The 27,574-nt window shown below is 33.2% G+C and overlaps 1 protein-coding gene across 2 annotated transcripts in view; it reads right to left on the bottom strand.

Annotated features, from left to right (window-relative positions):
• The window catches only part of FSTL5 (follistatin like 5), a 771,710-nt gene extending 744,599 nt beyond the window's left edge, over positions 1-27,111 (bottom strand). The window contains exon 1 of one of the 2 annotated variants that reach the window (XM_059374351.1): positions 26,632-27,111. The gene's annotated coding sequence lies outside the window, so the exon portion shown is untranslated. The remainder of the gene's footprint in view (positions 1-26,631) is intronic. The other variant, XM_059374341.1, reaches the window with a different exon arrangement.
• Between the last annotated feature and the right edge of the window lie 463 nt (positions 27,112-27,574).

Here is a 27,574-nt window from a genome sequence, read left to right as displayed (position 1 = left end):
ACATTGTTTAATATCAAAAGCAACTACATTTTAGAATTTGGGACTCTTTGGCCACTGAAGGACAGTTCATTTGATCTTCTCTAAAGCTGGCCATCTGGTGGCATCATTTCAAATTGAAGTCATGTTCTAAAAAATGTATTGTGATTCTCTGAGGATGTGGCTAAGCAATTCAACTCTATTGCCAGAAATTATAGTAATCAAATGTCACAATGATATAAAATTATCCCATGGAATTGGAGAGTAACTTCTACAGCAGGAGCTTCTCACTGAGAGAAGGTTCCCTGGGCTGGAAGGATGCAAGCAGCATGAGAATAAAAGTAAAAAATGGCAGGCATAATGAGAGGGCCCAGGGGTGTCCATACTGATGTTGTTCTGTGCCAGTTTCCAGCTCACTGACTTTCCTAGCCTTTGGCTTCCCTTGCTCTGCACTCCTTAAACAGCAGACCTTACACTATGTCTACAGCTGTCAGATTTTGGTGGGGAAGAGAATTTTAGGCCCCACCAGAGAGGTTCTGATTCCAGAGGTCTTAGAGAAAACACATTTTATGGAGTTTAGAGAAAATGCATTTTAAACAGGCATCACAGAGGAATCCCAACTCTGGGACTACAAACCTCACACCTGTGAAACACTGCTTTAGGAAACAGGTTAACCTCAAAGCATGTCAGTTGTATTTGCATTCCAAGGCTTAGCGGAGTATTTATTTATTTGTTTGTTTTTTGTTTCATTAATGAAAATGAGTGTGGTATTTCATTGCCTGAAGACTGGTTTTGTTCTTAATCTTAGCGGGGTAGGCACAATTGCATTTATTTCAGTACTCTCATTTATAGGACTAGGGGCCAGTGGGGGGAAAGATGTTGAAACTACAGAGGCAAAATATTATGCACATTAAAATTTTTAAAATTTAATCTCTCATTTTGCCAGAGGGATGGAAGGTAGAGGGAAAGGCAAAAAGGGTTAATGGGGGTGAGAGGAACAGGCTTCCAGTTATGGAATGAAGAAATAAATGATGGGGCGAGTGGTATGACACAGGGAATATAGTCAATGGTACTAGGATAGTGTTGTATGATGAGCAACAGTAACTACGCTTGTGGCAAACATAGTATGGACATATATATATATATATACTCGTGGAATCACTATGTCACACATCTGGAACTAATGTAACATTGTACGTCAACTATACTTCAATAATAATTTTTAAAAATATAATCTTTCTAACCGGAGATGAAATCGTTAGTGGCATTAAAAACAACTGTTCCCAAGTTTAGAGATAGGGCATCTTTGCCGTAGGTGGCATAAGAAACCATCTTCAGAAGTATGAAGGAGAAGTCACAATCAAGACAATTGCAGATATTTATTTATATTTTTTTGTCGAGATTTTGCCATATGCTTTTCAGGAGGGACTAATTCCTTCTTATCTTCTAGAGGAGAAAGTTGTTTGGTCCCCCAAGATTGTCAACCTGTGATCTCTTAGACGCTATTAAGAGAATGTAACTATTTTTTTTTTAATCTGATTTTTGTTTCCTTATTAGAAATTGATCAAAATCATTTCAATATGTAGCAGAGAAGTAGTGGTAACATAATTCTAAGAGTTGTTCAAAAGCTTAGGGTTGAACTTAATATATTTTTACATGCATTTGAGCTTTTAACAGCATTTGTGATTCCAAAAACAGTGCAAGTAAGGGAGTATAGAACTCTGGTTTGCAGAGTGTACAATTGAGTTGTCTCGTCACAACAAGTAGATGAGTACCACCTCAAGTTTATACACAGAGTATGTAAGGTCAATCTCGGCTCTACTTATCTTTTCCACAGCATATGAAGAAGAAATTGACATGTACTCTTGTTTATGGATGGCTTCCCCCCCCAACTCCCTGTACTTCCTCTCCCCCTCCCTTCCTCTCACTCTTTTCTTTTTGAAGGCCTGGACCATCTTATTTTCATGTAAATACTGAAAACATTCACTTTAAAATGTAGCCCTTTCTCAGACTAGATGAGTGTTTCAGCTGATGAGAGATTCCCTGAATATTTGAAAAGTGAAAAAAACAAAACTCTGTCAAAGTAGTTCCCTTGGACCTATGAATCTTCCCATATTTGGGATATCTGATGCCGTAAAGTTCCTTTTAAGGAATTCACATAAGCAACTCTAAAATATAAAGGAGTGGAGATCACAACACACATTAAGCCTGTTTTTCTGTGGCATGACTGACTTTCACCAGGGGCCTGGGGCACTGGCCAGTCTCCCAGGCTCTCTGGCTTCTTTGTCTCTTTCTAAAGGAAACAGACTTACTGCGCTTACTTTGGAAGTGCAATGAATCCTGATGGCTAGAAGAACTTCTGGTGTTGCCCCCACTTTGTGTCATGTTAGGGAGGTCATTGAAATTGTTTTGATCAGTCATGGGATGTGGAATGGATGATCTTTGGGTCTCCTGGAGCTCAAAATTCTGATTTATAATCCATAGTTTCTACTCTTTTCCCTCTTCCCTATGTACTGTTGATTTTCTCACCAGTCTACCTCTGGGACACTGTACTGTAATATTGAGAAATAAGAATAATCCTGAGAATTTTAAGCACAGTGGTATCTCAGGCCACGGAGGCCTTGTAGAAGTGTTTGGGGGGAGAATAAATTAAAGTCAGGGGACTTAGAGGTGTACTCAGTAATACTAAATAATCAATTTTAAAATATGTGATTATCCTGCCCCAGAAGTTTCCCATCTCACAAGGTATATTTTAATCCGTAATTGGTTGATGAGCTTCAGGCTAGCAATTACACACTCTTTTCTATTAAATGACATGGAAAACCACCTGAGAATATTTCAAAAATGCTTTGATTTGTTTGCGAAAGGTATCTGAAAGAAAACAAAACAAATATAAAAGAACTTAGTAGTTCATTGATTTCCAAGGTGTATTTTCTCTAACAATACAAAAACATTGGAAGAAATTAACAATGTAGCCCCTTCTCATTTAGCTCCTGGAAATTTTAATTCCATAGCTCTTTCCCCTGCTGAAAGGAAGGGAGAATAACAAAGGTATTATCCCACCCAGGCCTCAGAGGAGTTGTTTTAATAGAATGGAATCATGGCTGCTGATCTCATTTTCCCATAAATGTTCACAGCTCAATCTCATGGAATGGCTGTGTTTACCACCACTGATGTTTATAATCAGTGTTAACACAGGAAACTTAGACAGTCAGCCAGGCAGTCCTTTTCTTCTCTTGTTAACGGGGCTTGTTATTACCGTTTCTTCAATTTCCTAGAGGATTCATGTACATAATCATGTCAGCTGCTAAACTGGTGGGAATTGAAGCTATTCTACATTTTGAAAGCATTAGCATGTGGCAACTTACTAGCTACATCAATTAATGCTTTGCTTTTCACTTTTTAAAAACTTCAAGCAGTTCAAGCATCTCTAGTTTTTTGGTAGATGTATGTCGTCAGCATAGAACAACTTGAGTTTTGGCAATTATCGACTTAATTAGATCATTATGGAGCCAATCAGAATAATGAAGTCCTCAAAGTAAGTTTACCAAGGTTTTCTTGTCAGTATTTGAATCATTTTATTTAATTTCTTCATATTTATCATATTATTATTCAGTAAATGTTATACCTCCATTACATTTACGTTTAAAATTTAATTAACAATAATCCTTAGAACACAGTTCATTTCTAAAATAATTTTTCTTATTATAAAACAGATGTGTCTTGGTTGTAGGCATTTATAAAATGCATAGGAGAGAAAACAGAATAAAAATTACTTGTAATTCCATAGTCCAGAGTGAAGATGCTTAATATTTTGATGTATTTCAATCTTTTCATATGCATACAGTTTAAAATAAATGCCTTACAGTTCAAACAATTTAACTATGACTTCTTCCCCTTCTATTCCACAAAAACTTATCTCACTGAGTCTCTCTCTTACGTACTCATTGTGGCTAATTTTAATGAAAACCTCTTTATACTTTCTTATCTGCCTTGGCTTTCCCTAAATAATTGGGTGCCATTATGTATTTCAAACTCTATGAGGTCAGGGATGGTCCCATCCTATTTACCTTTGTGGTCTAGTGCTAGTAGAGTGCGCGGCACGTAAGTCCCTGGATAGTTTGTTTAATAAACAATCATATCTCTCATCATCAAACAATACCTCCATTTTATTTGATGGCAATAACTCTTGTGGACTTTCCATTACTTATCAAAAAGGTGTTTAAAATCTCTTTCATTTTTCTCTTGTTCTTCTTTACTTTCAAAACCAGTGACTTTCTGTTCAACATCTTCATCTTTCCACTCTATCAGGCTCTCCATGTAATCTTATGATTTCAGTTGTTATCTTTCCTAAATCAATATCCACCTGAGATATTCCCTTGTCAGATTCATAAATGTATCTGTTTATTGTAGTTTTAAACTTTGATACATATGCATCCCAGAAGCAACATGTTCTAAGCCCCAAAAATTACCCTCTCACTTCCCTAAAAACAACTACATCTTTCTGTGAGGTCTTCAAGCAATAATCATAAATGAAGTGGGGTTGGCTTTGAGAGATGTTAAGATCCTAGTTAAAGTGAAAAAAATATATATAGGGATTGAAGACAGTCAAGAGACATGTCCTTGATAATTACTTTTGAGGTAAATGTAGCAGCAAACCAAATTATTTACTAAGTCTGTCAAGTGTAGGTTTTGTATCTCTTCAGTTGGGAAAGTTGTGGATTTAAAAATTCCTTGAAACAGGGACTTGGTTAGAGTATTAACCCAAAAAACTAAACAGAACTCTACAGCAATATACTGGGTTAATAAGCCAAACAAGCTACAAAAAGCTCTAACTCTACACCAGAAAATCTAGCCTGTGGATATAGTCATTTATATACAAAAAGGAAGTAATCTAAATTAAAGTTTTAGTGAAAAATTATATATTTCTTACCCCAAACTATGCTTTCCAAAATGCAGCCTGCAGAATACTAGGGATATATTAGCTGGGTTTATATAAGAAGGAAACAGCCTTAGATGGTCAAATAAAATTTAGGGAAGCTGATATAAAAAATAATTTTATAAAAGATTTCTCAGGGACTTCAAATGATAATGTGTATTGGAAACTCCAAGAGGAAGCTGTAGTATGCATGGTTTCTTAAATATTCTTAACAATTCTTACTTTAAAAAAAAAAGAATATATTAAGGGATAAATAGACTTGTGATTAAACTTTGAAATACACTGCTATAAATAAATGTATGAAACCCAGTTGCATATAGTGGGTACTAAGCAAAATAAGATCTTAAAAAATAGTATACCAAACAATGAAGAAACATGTTTAAAATATAATTTAACTTTTTCTCAGCTACCTTTCTATGCTGGCTTTAAGTCAATAGCTATTATCATAATTCTCCCATCCAAAAAATAAATAAAAGCTGGTGGGCATTTTCTACATAGGGAATAATTATAAAATGTGCCCCCTAATTTTAACATGCGTTACCAAAATATCCACATATGGGGTGCCTGAGTGGTTGGTCAAGTGACTAATTCTTGATTTCATGGCAGGTGATGACCTTTAGGTGATGAGATCAAGCTCCGTGTCCAGCTCTGTGCTCAGGGCAGAGTCTGCTTGAGATGATCTCTCTCCCTCTCCTTCAGCCCCTCTCCCCACTAGTGTGCTCTCTCTCTAAATAAATAAAAATAATAATAATAAAATTTAAAAGTCCCTATATAAGTGGATTCATTCAAATCAAACTCGAATTGTTCAAGGGTCAGTTCTACACATATTCACATAGTAGATATGAATATAAATAAATATAACATAAGCCTTCTCTCTCTTAAATGTACTAAATAATATATGCACTTCAACAAATTAGCACTAATCTAAATATAAAGCAGTTTTTTGGATAAATCATGGTGTGATGTAAAGAACACTTCAGAGCTACAGAAACTTCAATTAAGTAGTTAATGAATTAATTAATTTGATTAGTATGTATTATAACAGCACATTTAAAGATTAAAGACCATTGATACTGATACTGGAGCTCATCTTAGTGCACGCAGATATAATTCTCTTGATTAAATCTAAGATAATGCATGATAAAAACTCTTAGCAAACTGAGAATAGATGGAAACTACTTAACCTAAAAAAGGACATCCAATTTTAAAAAAATATTAAGAATGTCATACTTACTGAAATAATCCTTAATAAGATCAGCAACAAAAAAATGCTGCTATTATCAATTATATTAAGGATTGTACTGGAGTCCTAGTCAATGCAATTAAAAAGTAAAAATAAAATAAAACCTATAGGGGTATCTGGGTGGTCAATGGGTTAAAGCCTCTGCCTTCAGCTCAGGTCATGGTTTCAGGGTCCTGGGATCAAGCCCCGCATCAAGCTTTCTGCTCAGCAGGGAGCCTGCTTTTTCCTCTCTCCCTGCCTGCCTCTCTGACTACTTGTGATCTTTGCCTGTAAAATAAATAAATAAAATCTTTAAAAAATTAAAATAAAATAAAACTTAAAATCGGAAAGTTAAGGCAAAAGTCTACTTTTAGTTATGTGACTATCCATATAGAAATTGCCAAATGCCTTTTTATTCTTAGAATAAATAATTTGCTGAACCAAAAGAAAAAGTCCACATGCAACATAAAATTGTAACTTTTAGGCCATAACATTCAGTTAGAAAATGTACTTTTTAAGTTAAGATTTAGAGTATCAATAAAAAAATATAGAAAACTCCTTTATAGAAGAAACTTAAATATTTTACTGAAAACATCAAGCAAAGTAAATAGATGGCAACACTGACGATATTTTGGAAAGAAGAATTCTCCATCATTAATATACCACTATTCCTCAAACTGAGCTATAGAATCAGTGCAATTCCAACGAAAATCCAATTGAGGTTCTTTACAGAACTTGATAAGCTGATTTTACATTGCATATGGAAATAAAAAGTGGCAAGACATCTAAAAATCCCTGAAAGAGGACGAGGTGTAAATGTGATGAAAAAGTTTGAAGGGTAAAATGATAGACAATAATGAATCATGTAATAGTTCAAACATACTGAAGACTAAACCTAAGCCATGCATTTTTGTAATATGCAGAATATTGCTCACTTCATGATAGATTTCAGAGAACAATAAAATAGACTCAAGAGAAGACACATTTAGAGAGAGAAATTTGATAGAGTGGTAGAAATTTACAAAGAGTTTTGCCACAAGACAAAGGAGAGAAATAGAATGAAAGATAATCATGGTCAAAGGTGTTTTTGCTTGTTTGTTGATTTTGAAGATGGGAAAAATTACATTGTTCTTGTATGCTGATAAAAATAATCCAGTAAAGCAGAACTTACTGATGAGGCTGAAAAGAGTGAAGAAGAATTCTTAGAGCAATGTCCTTGAGAACTAAGAGAAGATGTGATACAATAATTGATATATTCCAAAGTTTTTTTAAGTGAAAATGAAAGAATAAGCATTATCATTCCTATGCATTCAGACATGCATGAACTTGATTTTGACTTTTGTCAATTATTAATAATAAAACATTAGTCATATTATTTAAGCCTCTCTCTACTTTAGCTTTCACCTGTGCAATCATACCATCTTATGAGGCTGTTGTCAAATTAAATAAGATAATATATGCATAACACCTAAATATTTGCTCTGACACACATTGGGCTCTGAAATAATGACAACTATTAGTATTCTGATTTGTAATGAGAGAATCAACTACTTCATCCTTGAACTATTTCTCTGATTGTTACAATCAGTTAAAAAACTCAAATGCAATGTCTATAGCTGTTTAACAGTTTCTTAAAACAGGCTATGTTATGCTAAAACAAAACAAAAGAAAACACAATACTGATATCCAGTGATAGATAACATTAGATATATTAACTCAAACAACACCTACACTTTTCATAATTAACCATCTGCAAATTATACTTAATTGGGTCATTTTGTTTCCACTATAAGATATTAAGTTGCAATGATCCAAAAAAATCCACTTTTAAAAGTTATTGACTATAGCTTGATTTGTAGCAAGGCATTTATATATGTTTTATACATCAAATTTAACTTGGTTTAATTTAATTATTTTATTTTAAAATTTTAATTATAAGCTCATATTGTTACCTTCCAGTGCTCCTTATAGAATTTAAATCTGGGAGCAGATGATTCTTTTTCAAGATCAGAATTTGTACCAAAGACAATCTTACATATGTTTAGTGGTCAAAAAACCATAAATGCTCCATCTTAATTACATATAATCGGCATTACGGATTTAAATGTCCAAAGCATATTATTTCCTTTCCATTTTTCTCTTTTTACTTCAAGTGTTCCTTGGCTTTCATGATGATTATAAGTTGCATATTTTTTAAGTATTTGAATCTTTGAATCATCATACACACTTTAAAAGACTAAGCCTTAGAATCTCAAATCCTAACAACGAAGAAGACATTTTATCTGACTTCTAAAAGACACACACACACACACACACACACACACACACACAAGTGCTTGCTTTTACAGTTTCTAAGAAGAATTTCTCTAAAGCTTTTTGTTTTCTCTCAAGATTACACAATTGGTGTGTAAACATAACTATTCTTACAATATCTGCCTATTTTCGAGTCAAAATTATACTGAGAAAATTCAAGACGTTGAAACTACCCGGGTGATGACCCAGTTTTGGAAGGTCCATAATTATGTCTAAAGCAGAACCTGCTGACAGAGTTCAAAGCTTAGGATTTCAAAGTTATTGGATTTTGAATGCAATGAAATGTAGCGAAGGGCCTTCACTGGCCTCAGTGAGGGAAAGGACTTGCCTAGTGACTGGTCTGAAGGAGATAAACAAAACGTATTCTAATGTGATCCAAAGTTAATGAACTTTCAAGCATGCACGAAAGGAACAAAATTCAAATGCACACATCAGTGATTTATATAGCTATAACTTAATTATTTGGGAGGAATTTCCATTTGTGTTATATGTTCTATTATCGATGTAACTCAATTGGATTGCCTTCTTATATTTGCATTTTAATGCACTAAGAGGATTTAATTTGAACTTTTCTCCCACAAGGCTATTCCAAATGGAAATTTATTTCTACGTTACTATTTGAGCTGTATTCCATTCATTACAATCAAACATGTCAGAGTGTACTATGTTGCATACAATCACTCAGACTGTGTGATTAGTATGGAACCAAACTCAACTTAATTTTTTAAATAACTTTGTCAGCTCAGGAAAATGACACCAATTCAAAGCTGTGCTTCATCATAAACATCAAAAACATCATGATTATTTTGAAAATTTGATTAGACATATATAATGATCAATAGGAAAAAAGTGGATTCATATTTCATCAAGGAACTAATGCAGAAAAGCAAAAAGAATTACATCAAATCTGATATATGGTGCACATATTATTGTAATATTGTTTGTTAAACTTATTTTTATAAATCCATTTCTTTGGAGTTTTCTTATAACAAAGCTTATAAAAGTATATGTTTTATTTTTTTATATTTTAAAGATTTTATTTATTTATTCAACAGACAAAGATCACAAGTGGGCAGAGAGGCAGGCAGAAAGAGGAGGAAGCAGGCTCCCTGCGGAGCAGAGGCACTCCAAAAGTATATGTTTTAGAATGCAAAGTTAATTCTAAAGAGGAGATATCCACACAGAATTATTGTTATTCTTTCTAAATTAAGAAGTGGGAATCCTGAAAAATTCTTTTAAAAGCATAAATTTCTGTATAATACAATAGCATTTTGAATAAGCCCACATCTAGCACCTGTACACACACACTCACACACACAAACACACAAGTGCAAATCCATACAAACATACATATTTACATATATAGACATACACATAAAATTGGAATTTATTTTTTAACAAATAATGAAATGGAAGTATTATAATTATCTCAACTTTTTAATGGGTTTTAAGAAATGAAAATTAAAATGCCTATTTAGAAATATTTAGGGCAAAATGCTTATAGAATAGTGTTGGTAAGTATGAGAGAAATGAAACTTTATATTCAAAATATCTTTAAAAAGGCAAGTTTATAAAGGTTTTTATATAGTATTTATAGTCTAGATTGCCTACTTTATACCACAAAGAATTCCAAATCTCAGAAACCTATTTGTTTTTCAAAGTGAATATTTGCCTGTGCTATATATCCATTAATTGCTGGCAGGAAAAAAGTCTTTTTGTGGAATTACTAAAATAAATAAATAAATAAATATGACCTGACGAAGAGTTCCCCATCTTATGACACCGTCACTCAACATGAGCATCAGGATATGCCATTGCAGGGGAAGAAAGCATAGACAATTAGGCACCAGCTAATAAACACTGACAGATAGGAGTTCTCCTATTAGGTCTATGCCCTTTTCACTGGTCAAACAAGTCACATGAACACACCTAACTTCAAGAGGATAAGACAGTGTAATCTCTGTGTATGCTCAAATAGTAAAGTGAATTTTAAAAAAATTGGTGAGAAATAATAATTTCTATCATACTTTAAGATCTTTTTCTTTTTTAACAAAACTGAGCTCCGAACGTGGAACTTGAACTCATGACCCCAGGATCAAGAGTTGCATGTTCTACCCACTGAGCCAGCCAGTTGCCCCTTAGGCCCTTTTGCACTGTAAAGATTTTAACATGCTAAAATGTATTATGATTCTTAAAGGCTGGTGGTGAGACTGTACTAAATTTCCTAAATTTTCTTAAAAAGTGATTTTTAAAAAAGATTTATTTATTTATTTGAGAGAGACAGAGATGGAGGACAAGCATGGAGAGGAGGAGCAGGGGGAAAGGGAAACTCAAGCAGGGAGCTAGAAGTGGGGCTCGATTTCAGAATCCTGAGATCATGGCCTGATCCAAAACCGAGTCTGGCTTAACTAACTGTGGCTCCCTGGCACCCCCAAAATGATGACTTTTTATGTGGGATATTTTTGCATTAAATTTCTGTGAATATACAATGAAATAGTAGTTTATGCTGTATATTAGCATAGATATAAATAAACTAAAAATATGTTACTATTGCACTATAGTAACTAAAATTTTTACTTTTTTGTTACTGAAATACATCAAATTATAATAATTCCTTATTTATATTGCATTATAGTGAAGGAAATTATAATGATTTTCTGGAATTCAGACCTTAACCCATTAAGTATGCAATGTTATTTTCTTTCTTATACTTGAATGAGGCTATCTATATATTTATATCATCTCCATCTTTCTCTGTGTGTCTCTGTATATCTATCTATCTATCTATCTATCTATCATCATCATCATCACTGAATGTATCTAAAGAATGGTTGCTCTTTAACTGAAGTAACTAAAATTTTGGGGTGAATCTATTTTTTTAGAAAAATCAAATATAGAGTTTCCTTTCTAAAATAAATTCCTTAATAATGACATTCTGTCATAATTCCCATGTTCCTTATAAAAAGGAGTAAAAACAAATATGTTCAGATCTCTGATTTTCTACCATAAAATTACTAACTGCCCATAAAATAAATCACTATGTTTATAGCTAAACATAGCTTTGTTTTATAGCTAAAAATAGCTTTGTTTTACATTATCTTAATGTCTAGCTCATTTTATAAGTTTTAGGTTGCAGAAGGTTGCATAGATAGTACATATCCCATACTAGATAGCCATGTAGCCAGCCAACACTCGATCCCCTATTGTAATCATCTTATATTAGTGTGACACATTTGTCAAAATTAATAAATCAAGACAAATATATTACTATTAACTAAAGTTAATAAAATCCATACTTTATTCTGACTTCTTTAGTTTCACCTAATGTCTTTTTCCTTTTCTAAGATCTCATTGAGGACATCGCATTACATTTAGTTATTATGTTTCTCTAGACCCTTCTTAACTGTGATTTCACTAATTTTCTAATTTTCACTTTTTCAAAATTTTGTAAATATTCTTATCTGGCAATTAGTTTCCAAACATCTTCTTGGGTCACTCTGACTCACTTAACATTGAAATGTTTCTTTTCAAATAATACCAATCAAGTCTAACATTAAGAAACATTTCACACGAAGCTGTTTTCACAACAACAAGTAAAAACTGGATTTTAAAACTATGGTGGTTCTTTGATGCTTGGTTTTTCTAAATGGTCCTATAATAAAAGCTGTAAGGTTTCTTTGTAGTACAGAATTATAAATTTACTCTATTGCCATGAGAAAATTTAAAAATAGAGTGAAAAGTACAAATTGAATTCACATTTTTATGCATCATTTAAGTTAAAATTCTATTTGATATCAATCCACTATCCTTTCTCTGAAGAGGTTTTCTAGAAGAATTTTTTATTATTTGTACTGTTTCCTTAGTTTGTCTATTTCTTATTCATTTGTATTTACAAAATTAATGTTCTAACTATATAGACTACTTAGGTACGTGACAGGCATTTGTACCTGTATGACTGACCCACCCTCATTACCTAAATCACAATCTGATTTACCTAGAATACGGCAGATTACTGGTCAACATTAAGCTAAATTTGATAACTAAAACTAATACATATATACTTAAAAATTGAAACTATCAGAACTTTACCATTCTAGATGAGTTTATAAAAGATCATTCCGTACTAGTTAACCAATTCTCCCCTCAGATAAACACAGTAAATGTATCATTAAAAAATTCTCAGACACAATTCAAAATAAAATGAGATAAGATGCACTATTAGTATTTTTTTAGTGTGATAATTATTGTGTCATATTAACTCCTTTTATGTCTCCAGTTAGTTAGAACTCTATTGCATTTTCAACCATTATATTTAGTATGTGAATGACTCTAGTGGCTCATCAACTTTTTTTTTAAATTTTTTTATTTCTTTTCAGTGTAACAGTATTCATTGTTTTTGCACCACACCCAGTGCTCCATGTAATCCATGTCCTCTCTAATACCCACCACCTGGTTCCCCCAGCTCATCAACTTTTAATATATTCCATTGAAAATGTACTTATCGACATATTAGTAGGTATAAAAATTTCAATGTACTTGGGGATTTTAGTGGATATATCAATTATAAATATAAATAAATAGAATATAAAATAGAATAGTACTTATTTTAAGGTAAACATGATTATTCACTCTCTATAATAAATCATCATGTATGTAGTTCACCCTCCAAACGCCCAAAGAGATAATCATTTTTATCTTAAGCATTTAAAAGTATTACACAAGGTAGCCAAAAAATGATCTGAAATTTCTTGAAATCCATGTGACTTAGTACCATACTTTGGATTTTTGAGTCAGGCATTATTCACTTATATTTCCTGAGGAATGACTACCAAGCCACTTTACAAGTGAATACAATTTATATAATTTGAAATTCTAAGTGCTGTAAGGATTACCAAAAGTAAATTCTGAAGAAATACCACGTGTATTACCCAGCCTGAAAAGCATATATATTAAAAAACAAGTGTTTGACATTACTCTACCAAAGTTTGTCAGGAAAAATACTGCAAATTAAAAATCAAAACCTTCTGTATGTATGATTACCATATGATAACAGGTATAAGATTCACAAACAGACTTCTAGCATTCACAAGTACAGCTCTACCCCAAAATGAAATGTCTGAAAGTATCTTGTTCGGGATTATACACAAAAATCTGGAAGTGTGCAGTGACTGGAATGAACTCCATACACAGTTGAGTCTAACCTCAATTAAAATTAAAAGGATTCATCTCTGTTTTCTCATTATTAAATTAGATGATAATAAAGATTCCTTCTTCTCAAAAGTCAATGTAGATTCAGTTAATTTTTCTATATATTTTATATACATCGGTATAGATACATATTTGATTTTTATTAGAAAAATAATAACTTTTTTAAGAATACTTTTGTTCCTATAAAAAAACACCTTATGATTTACTTAATTTGTAAGTCAGTTTCAATATAATATCTAGTCTGACATATTTCTAAGATAAAATATTTAAAATATAACAGAAATAGAAGTCCTGATACTCTCTCATTTGATTATAAGAATTGAATGAAAAACCCAGATAAGATTACATTAATAAATCTAGTTTTAGGGGTGCCTGGGTGGCTCAGTGGGTTAAAGCCTTTGCCTTCAGCTCAGGTCATAATCCCAGGGTACTGGTATTGAACTCCATATGGGGCTCTCTGCTAAGCGGGGATCCTGCTTCCTCCTCTCTCTCTCTGCCTGCTTCTCTGCCTACTTGTGATCTCCGTCAGTCAAATAAATAAATAAAACCTTTAAAATAAATAAATAAATAAATCTAGTTTTATTTTCCTTTAAATTAAGAAAAGTTTTAATGCATGGTGATTTTGCTTTTGCAAAACTGTAGAATTTCTTTATTAAAAAATAATGAATAATCAAGATTGCACTGGTATACTATCTTTGTTTAGAATCTTAGATATTCAAGACATGAGTCACTTTGAAGAAATCTTACCTACTTGAGAAACCCAAGTGCTTTCTAGAAAAATGTGGTGGGCCTAATGTATTTTTATTTAAGACCTTAAACACTGAAAAAAATCAGCTTTCATGGAAAATATGACTAAAATTATAGAATTCTTAATATATAGTCCTAGGGCACACACATTTTTTGCTGTCAAATTATCAAAATCATAAGATGTAACACTATGATCAAATATCTCAAGCATTATTAGCTTCAATCTATTGTAATCATTATAGAAAATAATACAGCAGTAGCCATTTCTAAACTTAAGCATAATCATTTGATTTTACCAAGTAATTCAACTTCTGGGGAAATTTTAAAATAACAACAAAAGCTTCGAATGGATTTCAAATATACCTTTTCAAAGTTTATATATCACTCAATATTCATGTAAAAACTGCATGCTAACAATTAATAATATGTAAATTTTACTAAAATGCATATTTAATATGATCTCAATAAATCATATATATAACTATTAAATTTTAACTGTCCTATGGAAAATGGCAATTAATTCCAAAAAATGTCATTATGAAAGAAAAGAATCTATTAATTTATCATTAGTCAGGACAGAGTAATACTATCACACTGAAACCATGTTAAGAAGTTATTAGTACAGGGTGCCTGGGTGGCTCAGTTGGTTAAGCAACTGCCTTTGACTCAGGTCATGAACCTGGAGTCCTGGGATCAAGTCCTACATCGGGCTCCCTGCTCGGCAAGGAGTATGTGTCTCCCTCTGATCTTTCTCCTCTCATACTCTCTTTTTCATCCTCTCTCTCTCTCTCAAATAAATAATTAAAATCTTAAAAAAAAAAAAGAAGTTACTAGTAATAAAATTTGCCTTCCTTTTCAAGAATGCTGCTATATAATAACTCATTCTTAAAAATCCATGCTAAGTTTTCAGTTGAACCTTTGGGATATATTTAATACTTTCTGATGCAGAGGAAAAAAAATTAAAATTTTAATTTGAAAAACGTTTTAATTTACCAAGTTTTATATTTTCAGAAAAACTCTGGAAAATTGTGGAGCAAGTCCTAATCAAAAACGACATGAGATTTCCTAATTTCAAATTTATGAAATATATAAAAATGGGACTTGACTCTCAGTATGAAATTGCTAATTGAAAACATCAGGACTGCTTAGGAATTGCTAAGGATGGATGTCCTCTACCTTTGTGCTTTTTTGGTTTTTGGAAGTTTAGAAGGATGCCACCACAGGTTCTTGCTAGAACACAAACCTATGTTTAAGTCCAGTGTATCTAAGCTAACCAGTAACATTTTCGGATAGAACCCAACTTATTCTTAAGGCTATCACAGATTTGGGCCACCTGGGTAGCTCATTCAGTTAAACATCTGCCTTCAGCTCAGATCATGATCCCAGGGTCCTAGGATGGAGTCCTGCATCAGGCTCCTTGCTCAGCGGGAAGCCTGCTTCTCCCTCTCCCTGACTCTCTCCCTGCTTTTGCTCTCTCTGTCAAATAAATAAATAAAATCTTTAAAAGACTATCACAGATTTAATTTAAGCCAACTAATGCTTTATAGCATTGAAGCATTAAAGCATACTAGGCGTCTATTTCTGATGTTCTTTTTTCTGGATCAAGGACCCTGTGCTAAGATCTAAAAAGTGGGGCAGGAAAGATTTGTTACCACAGAGTGGGGTCTTTATCGTGTTCCAACAATTTATAAATCAAACCTGTTTACCTTCTATTATAAATAGGACCCCCCCAAATTGGGAGAAATGGTGAAGCTTCTTTAAGTGTTTAAATAACCATGAACCTCACAATTTCAAAAAGGTTATGTTGCACTTAAAGATATATCCATTCCCTACATATGAAAAAGACAATTTTTGAGGGAAAGCAAAATGACAAAGAAAGGTAGTATCAAAATATCCTTAATGCCTTCTTGAGCTCCCTCTACTGATTTTTAGACAGTTGTTAAACTGACAGAGATTTTTTAACAAGACATATATACTTATCAAGATGTCCAATCGAGTGCCAAGATCAAGGGTTGTTTTCACAGCTGGGCACAGAATTTTACTCCAGACATTATCAATTAAATTGTACTATTTGTGCACAGACAGGAAAACAAACTCAATGAAAGATTTTCCCCATCCTCAGGCTTCAGTAAATAAAAAATAGGACACCTGTCCAAAGAAAATAAAAATAGAGGGTATTTATTTTAAATCTTTGTTGTCATTAATTGTAAATATATATAGACTTAAAATTCAAAGCATTTCTAGAATTTTTTCTCTTCATTTTTAAAAATTTTTACGTCAGTTAATAACTTTATGAGAAATCTCACCAAAAGAAGTAATTTAGGGAAAGCATTGCTACAATTTGTGCAAGTTCTTTCAAGTCATACTTTTTGGTTTTTTGTAAATGCACCAACTTTTGAGATTCTGCCAAAGGACTGAGATGTTGTGCATCTAATTGTTGTATTTATTTCATAAAGTTGTGGATGTATCTAGATCACATTTCTTTTGCATTTTCCTTACATGGTCCCATGATGTCATACTTTTTAATAAACATTGTGGTTTCTCAAGCATGTGCACAAATGCAAAAGGCATGCTAAGCATTTCTCCTCCCCTAATAATGCCATAGTGTCTAGGATAATGAATCACTTGACATAAATACCAGCTCACTGGGTCAGTGCCTCAAAGGACCATAGATTTTAAAGCCCTTAAGTTTTCTATGAAAGAATGTGAAGTTCTGAACAAATAAGCTATACAATGCAGAGTACAAACTAGTTTTCAGAAATTAGCTTCAAGTCCCAGAATTTGGTTGCAATATCTGCTCTGTATAGTGCATTTAAAAGCGGAAGGAAAAATTAATCTAAATAACACATTTCAAACATATTGTAGTGCCAAGCAAAGAAGGATGCTAATTTTCACTAACAAAAAAAAAAATCAAAAATTAAAAAAAATAATTTTTATCATGATGGGAGCTTTTGGATTTTGACAATAATTTGACATTCATAAATGGAAGAGATATGCTAAAGAATACATGTAAATGGCCAACAGTACATGAAAAGTTGTTCAACATCACTAATCATCAGGGAAATGCAGACTGAAACCACTATGAGCTATCACCTCACACCTGTTAGGAGGTCTATTATCAAACAAGGGAAAAAAAAAGCAAAAACCAATAACCCTGTGCATTGTTGGCAGGAATGTAAAATGATATAGGCACTATGGAAAACAGTATGGACATTCCTTAAAAGTTTAGAGTATAAATATCATATGATCCACTGATCCAACTCTTTCTGGCTATTTATCCAAAAAATTAAAAGCAGCATCTCAAAGAGATACCTTCATCCTCACATTCATTGCAACATTATTCACAATATCCATAAGGAATGTCAGTTTATCAGAAACTACTTAATGGGTACCACAGAATGCCAGAGTTGGCACCCAAGATAACCCCTACCTTCGATACCACTTTTATTCCTTAGTAATCTTTTTCCTGTTTAACTTTTGATGGTGACATTTATTACTAACAGACATGAACTTCTGTCTGTATTAGTTTGCTTATTGTCTGTCTTTCCTCAGAAAGAATAGGGTGGGAACTTTATATATCATTCTCACTCAATTCCCAGCACCCCAAAGGGCACCTGAAACACAGTAAGCACTTTTTAAGAAAATTACTGTTTATTAAATTTAAAATTGAATTGATATACTAGTTAATTTTCTTTAGCTTTTGTCAAGATAAAATTACCATAATTGTATGAAAACTATAAAAGATGTAAGTGCAATAAAATTTTTTGTATAATAAATGTAAATAAAATAATTACCTAAGTATTTATCAATTTTTAGACCAAATAAATAAGAACAAAATTATTAGTATCAGAAATGTGATATTCTTTTGAAGATGACATTCTTTTAAAATGTAAAGTTTTTCTTTCAAAGTAAATATAATTTATTGCACCATTTTCACTTTCTATATAATATATAAAGCATAATATTAAATATAAATCCCTGATTTGCATGGAAAGATTCTATGTTGCATAAATAAGATAATAATAATAAACCCTTTGTGTGATTTTCAATTCGTCAGAGACCAAAGGCAAAAAAAATAAATAAAAACAGAATAGATTAATAAAACCTAGAATCTAAAAACATTAACCAATCCATGAGCACAAATTACATGTACAAAACATAATAGAGGCAGACATAAAGGATAAACTTCAATGAGGACTGTATAATATGTAAATGAAATAATTTTAAACCACAGAGTTTTGCACACATGGAAGGAATTCCTAGGGTTCTTCCTTTAAAAAGACCTTAAGATTAATTAGGAAGAACAACCTAAGTCACATAAAACATCCAAAAGCCACACCAGACTGTTCATTGCATAGTTCAGGTCATAAATGCTGGAGATTAGGGGACAACAGCAATAGAGAAAAGGTTCTAAGGTTCAAGAAGAACTTAGGTCAGAATTCTTACATGCATTCCAATGACCCACAGTCTTGTATAATCCCCTCATCTTGTGTGTAGGTAGAACTTTTAACTTGCTTTTGACCAAAGGAAGATGACAAAATGATACAGTGTTTTTGTGGTTATTACATTATATGGAAAGGAGGAGAGATTTAAGACATAATTAGGGTTCCAAGTCAGCTAACCTTATGTTATCAAAAAGGGGGTTATTGTAGTTGGATCTGACCTAATGAGATGGGCCCTTTAAAAGCAGATGTATAGATCAGAAACTGAAGGAATCAGTGAAATTTTTATCTGGCCTTGACAAAATAAACTTTCATGGATTCTGAGCTGAAAAGAAAGAAAAGAAAAAGAAGAAAGAAAGAAAGAAAGAAAGAAAGAAAGAAAAAAGAAAATCTTACCTATGACCAGTGATCTTAGAGGAGGAACCTCGTCTCAAATAAGATCCCACTCCTGGCTGAAAACTTGATGTGAGATTCTAAGCAGAGGACCCAGCTAGTCTGAACCCAGACTTGTGACTTATGGAAACTGAGATAATAAATGCTTAAACCACTGAGGTTATGACAATTTTTATACAGCAACAGAAAACAAATATGTACATGTGAAAAAAATACAGATCTTGGTGATATCCAAGGTGATGCTGACTTGACATTAATTGCAACAAAAACTGGACCTCTGGAAAGCACATATGAGCACAATGTGCTCTTATATTATTAAAAAACTTGGCTGGAAATAAAGAAGTGAGATGTAGGTGGAGATTCTTGAACACACAACAGTGCAGACAGGACACTCATTTTGTACAGAGGAAAGGAATCATACTTTATATTTTGACCCATCTCTGTTTTATATACGTGCATTGCACACATGAGAAAATTGAAAATCAAATTGATTACTCGCAGGCTATAGAACCAATAACAACAACAAATAGAGAATTTCAACTTAATAGAGTAAAAAGTAGCAATCCACTGATGATTTCTGAAGAACACAGTGATAGTTAAAAGCTTACTTTACAAGACCAGTGCTCTAACCCCTGAGCTATGGAGCCTAAAAGCTTACTTTAACTGAGAGGAATCCAGAAGAGTTATGAAGTCTGTATCAGTGAAAATAGTAATATTAATCAGGCAGCTGGTTTCAGACAGAGCTTGGTCCGAGTCCCAACTCTGTAGGCAATGTCACTCTTTAAGCTTTGGTCTTTCACTATCTACCTTATACGGTGTTGTGCATATAGAATGTAATGATGTTTATAAATACTTAGCATATTGTATGATACACTATGAATTGCTAAAAAAATTACTTTCTATTTTTGTCATCTGTTATTATCACTGCAGGAAGAAATAAGAATCAGGGAGATCAATGTAGAGAGTGTCAAAATAATTTCTATTGAGATGGGATAGTGTGGGTCAAGGTAAAAGTGATAAGATGAAGGAATAGCAAATAGGAATTAGGTAAAGTTATATAACAAAGGGAAGAATGTCAAAACTTGGGGAGTCCCTGCATATAGTATAGTAAGAATGATGTATGTTTAAAACACCTGTGAGTTTTTCAGACCTAGGTGAATAAGAAAGTGTGTCATTAACTGACAGGCAAAAAAATTAGGATGGGAGACCACATTAAGGATGAGATGATAAGTTCATGGAGTTTGTGCTGTCACCATGAAATCAGAGTTAAAATGTCCAGCAGACCTTTTTAAATACATTAATGGAGTTCATATCTGGGCCAGAGCTATATATTTGGAAGATATCTGTGAAGAGAGAATAATTGTAACTGTTGGAGTGAACAGACTTCCTGCAGTGCTCCACAGAGAATGAGGAACAGCGAGTCAAATGAATAGTGTACAAAATGGTTCATAAATGTCAAGATTAAAAACTTTTATCCCAGGCTTCATTTAAAAAGTAAAGCACCAATATTGCTAACTGATATGTAAAATATTTAATAAAAGCCGTATTGTCTTTCACGATTAAGTTAATTTCCTCTATAAATCAAACTTTTCTATCTCCTTTGGGATCCATTTAATAAGGACAACCCAAAACTTGGGTAATGAGGATTCACTACGGAATCTGATGCAACTCTGTGGCTCACCTGAGAAGTGTGTTATAATTATGGCCAGCAGTGTTCACCTCTTATCCTACTCAGTGAGCTTAATCCTCTATGAAAACAAAGAGCATCAGCTAGTGGTCAATGTTTCCCTTCATACCTCAAATAGAGTTAAAAAACAATAAATGCAGTATTTACTGGTTCCTAAGTGTTCAAGAACCACTTTAGACTACCTCTTTTTATTTTGATTGCTTTATTTCATCTCACAGTCTATTTAAAATATTAGTAGCTAACTAGTCTGAAGGTTTGAATAGGACACAAGTGGTAATTGCTTGAAGTGGGCTGAAGTTCAAGATGTCTTTATATTTGATATTCAGTAGGACTTTTTAGGGGGGGAACCTAGAACTCTTTAGACATATTAAAGTGTATTCTACTGTTCTTATTCTATTTAACTTGGAAAGGGAAATATTGTCTGTCCCTACTGCTATTAATGATCAATGAGATCAGGCAATGTAGCATCTTTCTAATATTAAATACAAAGGAAAAACTTCTTAAAACCTTTGTGCAGTCTAAAGTGTGTATACTAAAAAAAAAAAAAAGCCATAAAATAATTTCTATATAACTTAATAATTAAGTGAAGGACTTGGAGAAAGAGTAAAGGTGGATTCACGTTTAGTAAAGAAAGTCTCACAGAAAATGAATAGTTTTAAGTAAGACACACCCAGTTGAATATTTGACCTAAACAGAGGTGCTGGAGTGTACAGTATAGCTGCAAAAGGGATGAGTTAGGTATGATTGTCTAATCTACCTGTTCCTAGTTGTGTGATTAGAGCCTGGAGAGGTGTACAATTTTGATCTGAGTGTCTACTTTATCATATCTCAAATGAGGACATTATGAATTTTCAGTCATGCAAATGTTAGACTTAATGTAAATAAAATAGCCTAATATGAATAAAATATATACGTACATATATGTGAATAAAATATATGTATATGTATTAATACTTTGAATGGTATCTCTTTCTGTCTTCTTCTTGTCATAAGCAAGGCTCCAGGCTCAAAAACTTTATGCTCAAGTATCAATACACAATTTACTGTGAGACAGCAAATGTGTTTATTAATCACAAATCACTCTCTTTCTTTGGAAAGATGAATGCAACCCCCCTCCTTAATCCTAAAAGAGTCAGTTCAGAGTCTGGTTGATGTCCGGATCACAGCAATTACTATAGTTTGAGAAAAAGGGGCACATATCTACAGAGTACATGGGGGCATTTGCCTCTTCATGTTAGTAAAACATCTTTACTTTGAGGGTTTTAGAAATTATAAAAGATAAAGCCTTGATGGTCACTAGAACACTACCTAATGTATTTCATGGAAGTGGTCCAATCATGAAAGGCAAATTATTTCCATTTCATCATCATCTTTGGGGAACGTAGTTCAGACCTGTATGTTTTAATTGCTACTGTATGTATGTTTTAATTACTACCTTAGTGCTACTAACATAGAAAAAATACATCACTAAAGTAAGTTTCTCTTAACTGTCAATTACAATAGATATATTTAAATAAAATTGAACGAGAAAAGTGTTTTCAAATCTTTTGCGTTGTGTTTTAGAATTGCTAGCAGTGCTATGAACCAGTTATGAGTTGGAATAATATTCTCCGTATTGACATGCAAATGAACTCACTAAGCAACTACTTTGCTTTAGAGATCTACATAATTTGATACCAAAAGCTACATTAAATTAATATTAATTACTTGGTTTTAAAGCAAGAAAGTTGAGAGTGAAGCTGCTCTTCTTCCCACATTTTATGATATCTATGCATGAAAACACTGATATACAAGGAATCAAAATATCTTAGGTATAGAGATATTCCAGCTGTATCCCTTAGAAGTGCATGGCTTATTTCCCCAAAATGTATATGAAGTAAACCCGATGTATCTCTTTTAGAGACAGAAACTTTCAAATCCTTTATCAGCACTCATTTTTTTCAGAATCGATGTGATACTATAAACTCTTTATTACATACACATCAATTCTGCTGCTTATTTCTGGCAAATTTTCATTTCCAGTTGTCCCTTCCCTTGCCAATCACACCATAAGAGCTTATGAATGACATTTTCGTGGCAAAAATTTGGTATGTACTAAAGCATAACAGCCTAAATAAAAATAACAACAACAAAAAGACACATTTGCTACTAAAAATCTATATTGCATTATAGCTTGTTAAGTGAATTTTTTTTGTATTAAGTAGCATTTCTTGAACTTGCTTAAGATCATCCCACTGCAGGTTCGTGGTAGAGTACACCAAGAAATATATATGTATACACACACACACACTGTACACACAATGTACACACATACATACTCATTATATCACACACTCATACTATTATTTAATACTGTCTCTAAAAAAACATATTAAAACTCCTTGGAATTCTGAATTTATCAAAAATACTCTCTCATCTGCTATACTAATATTAACTTCCTCAGTACTAAGGTGATTAAAGCACAAAGGGACCAATTGTTTTGTTGTGAATGCTGTGGTGACCAATTTAATGGGAAAATTAGGATTTTCCACAAGGGACCCCACAGTTCACCTTAACTAGTCTAGGCCCAAAGGACAATGGAGGTGTTGAAGCAGAAGGTGATTAAGTCTGTTTGGTAAGATAATTGGTCACATGGCTGTTACAATAATGTTAACAACAGGAAGCATTTTTTCTGGCCTATTAGTTCACATGAGGGTTTAAAACTTTATAATACATTAAGTAATAAAAATACTAGAGTTATTAGGGGGATTGGGTTTGGGGCAGAATTGATAGAAATATATTATTGAAGGTGTTTTGGAATCATTTATAAATGAGAATTAAACATGAAAAATTGCTATTATTCAAAGAAAATTCTCAGTAAACTATAATTTGCATAATCTTTTAAGTATAATTTAAAAATTACTTTTAAAAAGTCAATCCCCTAAAACTTTTTAACACATTTCTGGTTTATTATCATTTTCTTTAATTCTCTACTGCACATGTTAGTTAATAGATTTTAAAAAAAACTGTTTCATCTTTGTCTTAAATATTATCAAACTGCATAGTTATTCACCTTATCTATAAGAAAAAAAAGACATCTACCCAGTATTATCATTTTTAAAGTTTTGAGAAGCTCACTGTGTTTTAAGAAACCAAGATGCAATTAAGAAAGATAACTTGAGCTTGTCATGTGACATATAATTATATTAGTTCAGTAATTTTTCTATACATTTGGTAAAACTTCATCATCTTGGAGTAGAAACTGTTGCATGTACTTATAGAACCTATGCAATGAAATGATTTCATGCTTCAGCAGGCTATCTATAGTGCTATTGAATATTCCTTTGAATTTCACATGGACAAGTTGTAACTCCAAAATATGGTCATTTTTTGGTGTAGCAAAAAATTTATGAAGATTCACCACATTTGAATATCTTTAATAGGTGTCCTCAAAGTTGGCAATTTTATTTGTTTACAGTAAGAGTTGTATTCTGTATCCAAACAGCATCCCCTATGTGCTAAGTTTGGGCTTATCATGGTCATCTAATTATCTAATTTTATCTTACCTCAGAACTAAGATATAAAAGCTAATAATGTAAAAAATAATCAAGAAAAATGTTTTTAATATTTTAAATTTTAAATCTCATTGAAACTACTTCACTAGTTTCATGATTGACAATAGCATGCTTTGATTTTAGTGCTTAACCATCTCCCTGTGACAACACTAAACTCATCTGAAAGAATTCCTGATACTGGTAGTTCAGGGGAGCTGTTTATACTCAAACAAAGATACACATCTTTAAAAACTTTATGCAAAAAGAAATCAATGAGATACTGAAATACATTTAGGTGAGCATAGTGTTTATTTCTGTTCTTGACTTTCCAGTAAGTTATAAAATTAAAAATAAATTGATATTTCAGTAAAGAAAAGAAAACTGAAATTAAAAGAAGCCGTTTGAAATTCCATAGTCAGAGTACTTATACTCACATAGTTTTAAAAAGAAAATTTCAAAATGTATCGAAGAAAATAATTATTCTAAATTAATTTAAAGGAGGATGTTTGGTAGGAGTTTCATGGCCTAGTGTTTCGTATATCTTCCTTTGCCTCTCTACCTGTTCAGTGTTTAAAAATTTTGTATCAATATTTAATGTATGATCACATGACTGACAGGAATCCTACAAAGAACAATCTGCTCGGGGTAAAACATGAGAACAACTTAAGGGCGTTTACATTTAGCCTGTAGTGTTTGCAATAATATCCATTTCTTGTAACAATCACTCTCATGTAGGACTGTGCTGTAAATAAAATAAAAAATCTCTATGCAGAGGAACTATTTTAAGTCATAAACTTTAAAGCTGAAGTTCATACTTGGTAAGTGTAATGCAACTAGAGCAGAAATTTTTATGATAATTTTAAATAGCCAAATATATAAACTTAAATTAACATACTCTTGAGTATGCTGAAAAACACAGCCCTAGTCAGTTGAATGATACTTATTAAGTCTGAAACAGCTTATATTTTACAAGCTCCTATTAAGATAGGATGTCTAGTTGCAACCTGATCTCTCTCCCTGGAAGGTAAACCTCTCCTCTATATTTTTCCAGCCATCATTTATTCTTATTCTAATGTCACTAAATGACATAAACAAAAATTAATAATTCTATTTTTCAGACAATCATCATGCCTGTCAAATAAAGTCATGAATAGTAATAAGAAATACACAGAGCACAGTTAACTTCCATCATTTAATAATTGTTCACTATGAGAAGTACTGTTCAGTGGTTTTCTGTACTGAATTCTTTCTTCATACACACTCAAACCACATTGCCAATTGACAAAAGGAACATAGCTTCAAAAGAAAATCTCCTAAGTAGAGAAAAGCTCTCTGTTAAACATGCAAGAGGTTAAACATTGCTGAAATAGCGAGACATTTTCTCAGCCCACGCTTCCCAGTTCCATTCAATTACCAACAGCAGTAGCGGCTATAATACAAGCTAATACTGTATTATTAAATCAGAGCTTCCCATTTACATCCACCTCTAACCTGAGGGGGTGGGGAGTGGAAGACATTTACTAGTCAATAGCAGAATAAACAGCCTCCAACTTGGAAATACACATGACCTTGGGGTGTAGAATTCTCAGAGACTGAGTTTCACAAGTTTTATTTGGATCTACTGCATAATAACACATCTAATGCACCCAACATGGTATAAATGCTCTTTATCCCTCCCACCTCCCCTCCAAAAATGCTAAGAGAACTCTGTACTTTGTAGTTTATGCCATAGATCTCAGAAGTAATCTTGATTAATCAGAGATTAATCCACTCAAATATTTTTTTAAAGATAACATTTGTTTTAAACAACTTGTTGGTTGATTTATTTAATGTAATTTACTAACATATTTGGGGCTTGCATTGAATGTTTCTTGTTTCTCAAGCCATGCTGGAAGTGTTGCTCTACACATATTTATATTTATAAACCAGATGTAACCTGATGACATTAACTTCACACACATACACACCCTCAACTTTCCCCTCTAGGATTCAGTGCTTAATCACCAACTGATGTTCTTGTAATAAGAATAGTAGTAGTAATTATTAAAATAATTATTGCAATCATTGCCAAAAGTCCCGTTTCAAATTATAAAAATCACAACTTGCTTTTTAAATTTTAGTACTCTGCATCCCCCCCCATTTGTAATAATTTATAATATTCTTTTTCTTACCTTATTTTAAGAGTCAAAAAAGTCTCCCAGAAAGATTCCTAAATCGTGTGGATATATAAATCACAATAATAACAATAGTTTTAAAAAAACCCTAAAAGATCGTTTCAGCTGGGAAAAGAGGAAAATAGTTTGGTCTAAAACTATAGAAATCTCCAAAGTCACGCTTGAACGGGAGCCTAGGTGGCAAACAGAGGACTCTCTCCCACGTCGGATACCACACTCCTTTGTCAAGTTGATATGGTCCTGCTGGTGAAGCGGGTCCCGCAGGGCACAGAGAGTGCAAGAGGGCGTTGCCTCGAGGTGCTAGAGCAACCCGTCCGCTCGCGTCCCAGGTTCAGCACCGACAGCGCAGTGGACAGCACCAGCTCCTCTCACCTCCAGTTTGTCTCAGTCACTGAACCAGGCTGATTCTCGCGCCTCCTCCCACAGCAAAAGCGGCTGCCACTCAACCCGGGTGTGCCCCGCCCCCATCATCTGACGTAACTATTTTGCATACCAACTCCCTGAGAGGTGCGGGGCCGCCCCTTTGACTGGGCTTACTGCTAGGGTCAGCTGAGGCAATCGAGACGACAAAATCCAGGTTATTGAGCAACGTTGGTTTCATTGGACTTCATGATCGGTCCAGAATAAACTAAATGCTTTTGGCGTGGCCTGAGCTTTTCCCTTCGCTGGGACTGCCGTTTCTGTGCGCTCTAAAGATCGCTGCTGGCACAGCTTTGGCAGAAAGCAGGGGCGGAGGGTGGGGGCAAAGGAGCATTGAGAGGAGAGGCTGGGGAGGCGGGAGGAGAAGGGACTTGGGATTGGAATGACTCTAACCACTCCAAAAAAAAAAAAAATCCCCGCTCCTTTTGATCTCCCTGGCCAAACTTTCCTCCTGCTCCCTACCATTTGTTTACTGGAAAGGATGGGTTTGGTGTTCCGTTCCCTTTCCTCGGTTCACGGA

Source organism: Mustela nigripes, chromosome 1 (assembly GCF_022355385.1).
Source record: "Mustela nigripes isolate SB6536 chromosome 1, MUSNIG.SB6536, whole genome shotgun sequence".
Lineage (NCBI taxonomy): Eukaryota > Metazoa > Chordata > Mammalia > Carnivora > Mustelidae > Mustela > Mustela nigripes.
Note: the sequence above shows the minus strand (reverse complement) of the source record. Positions and strands in the feature narration are given on the sequence as shown.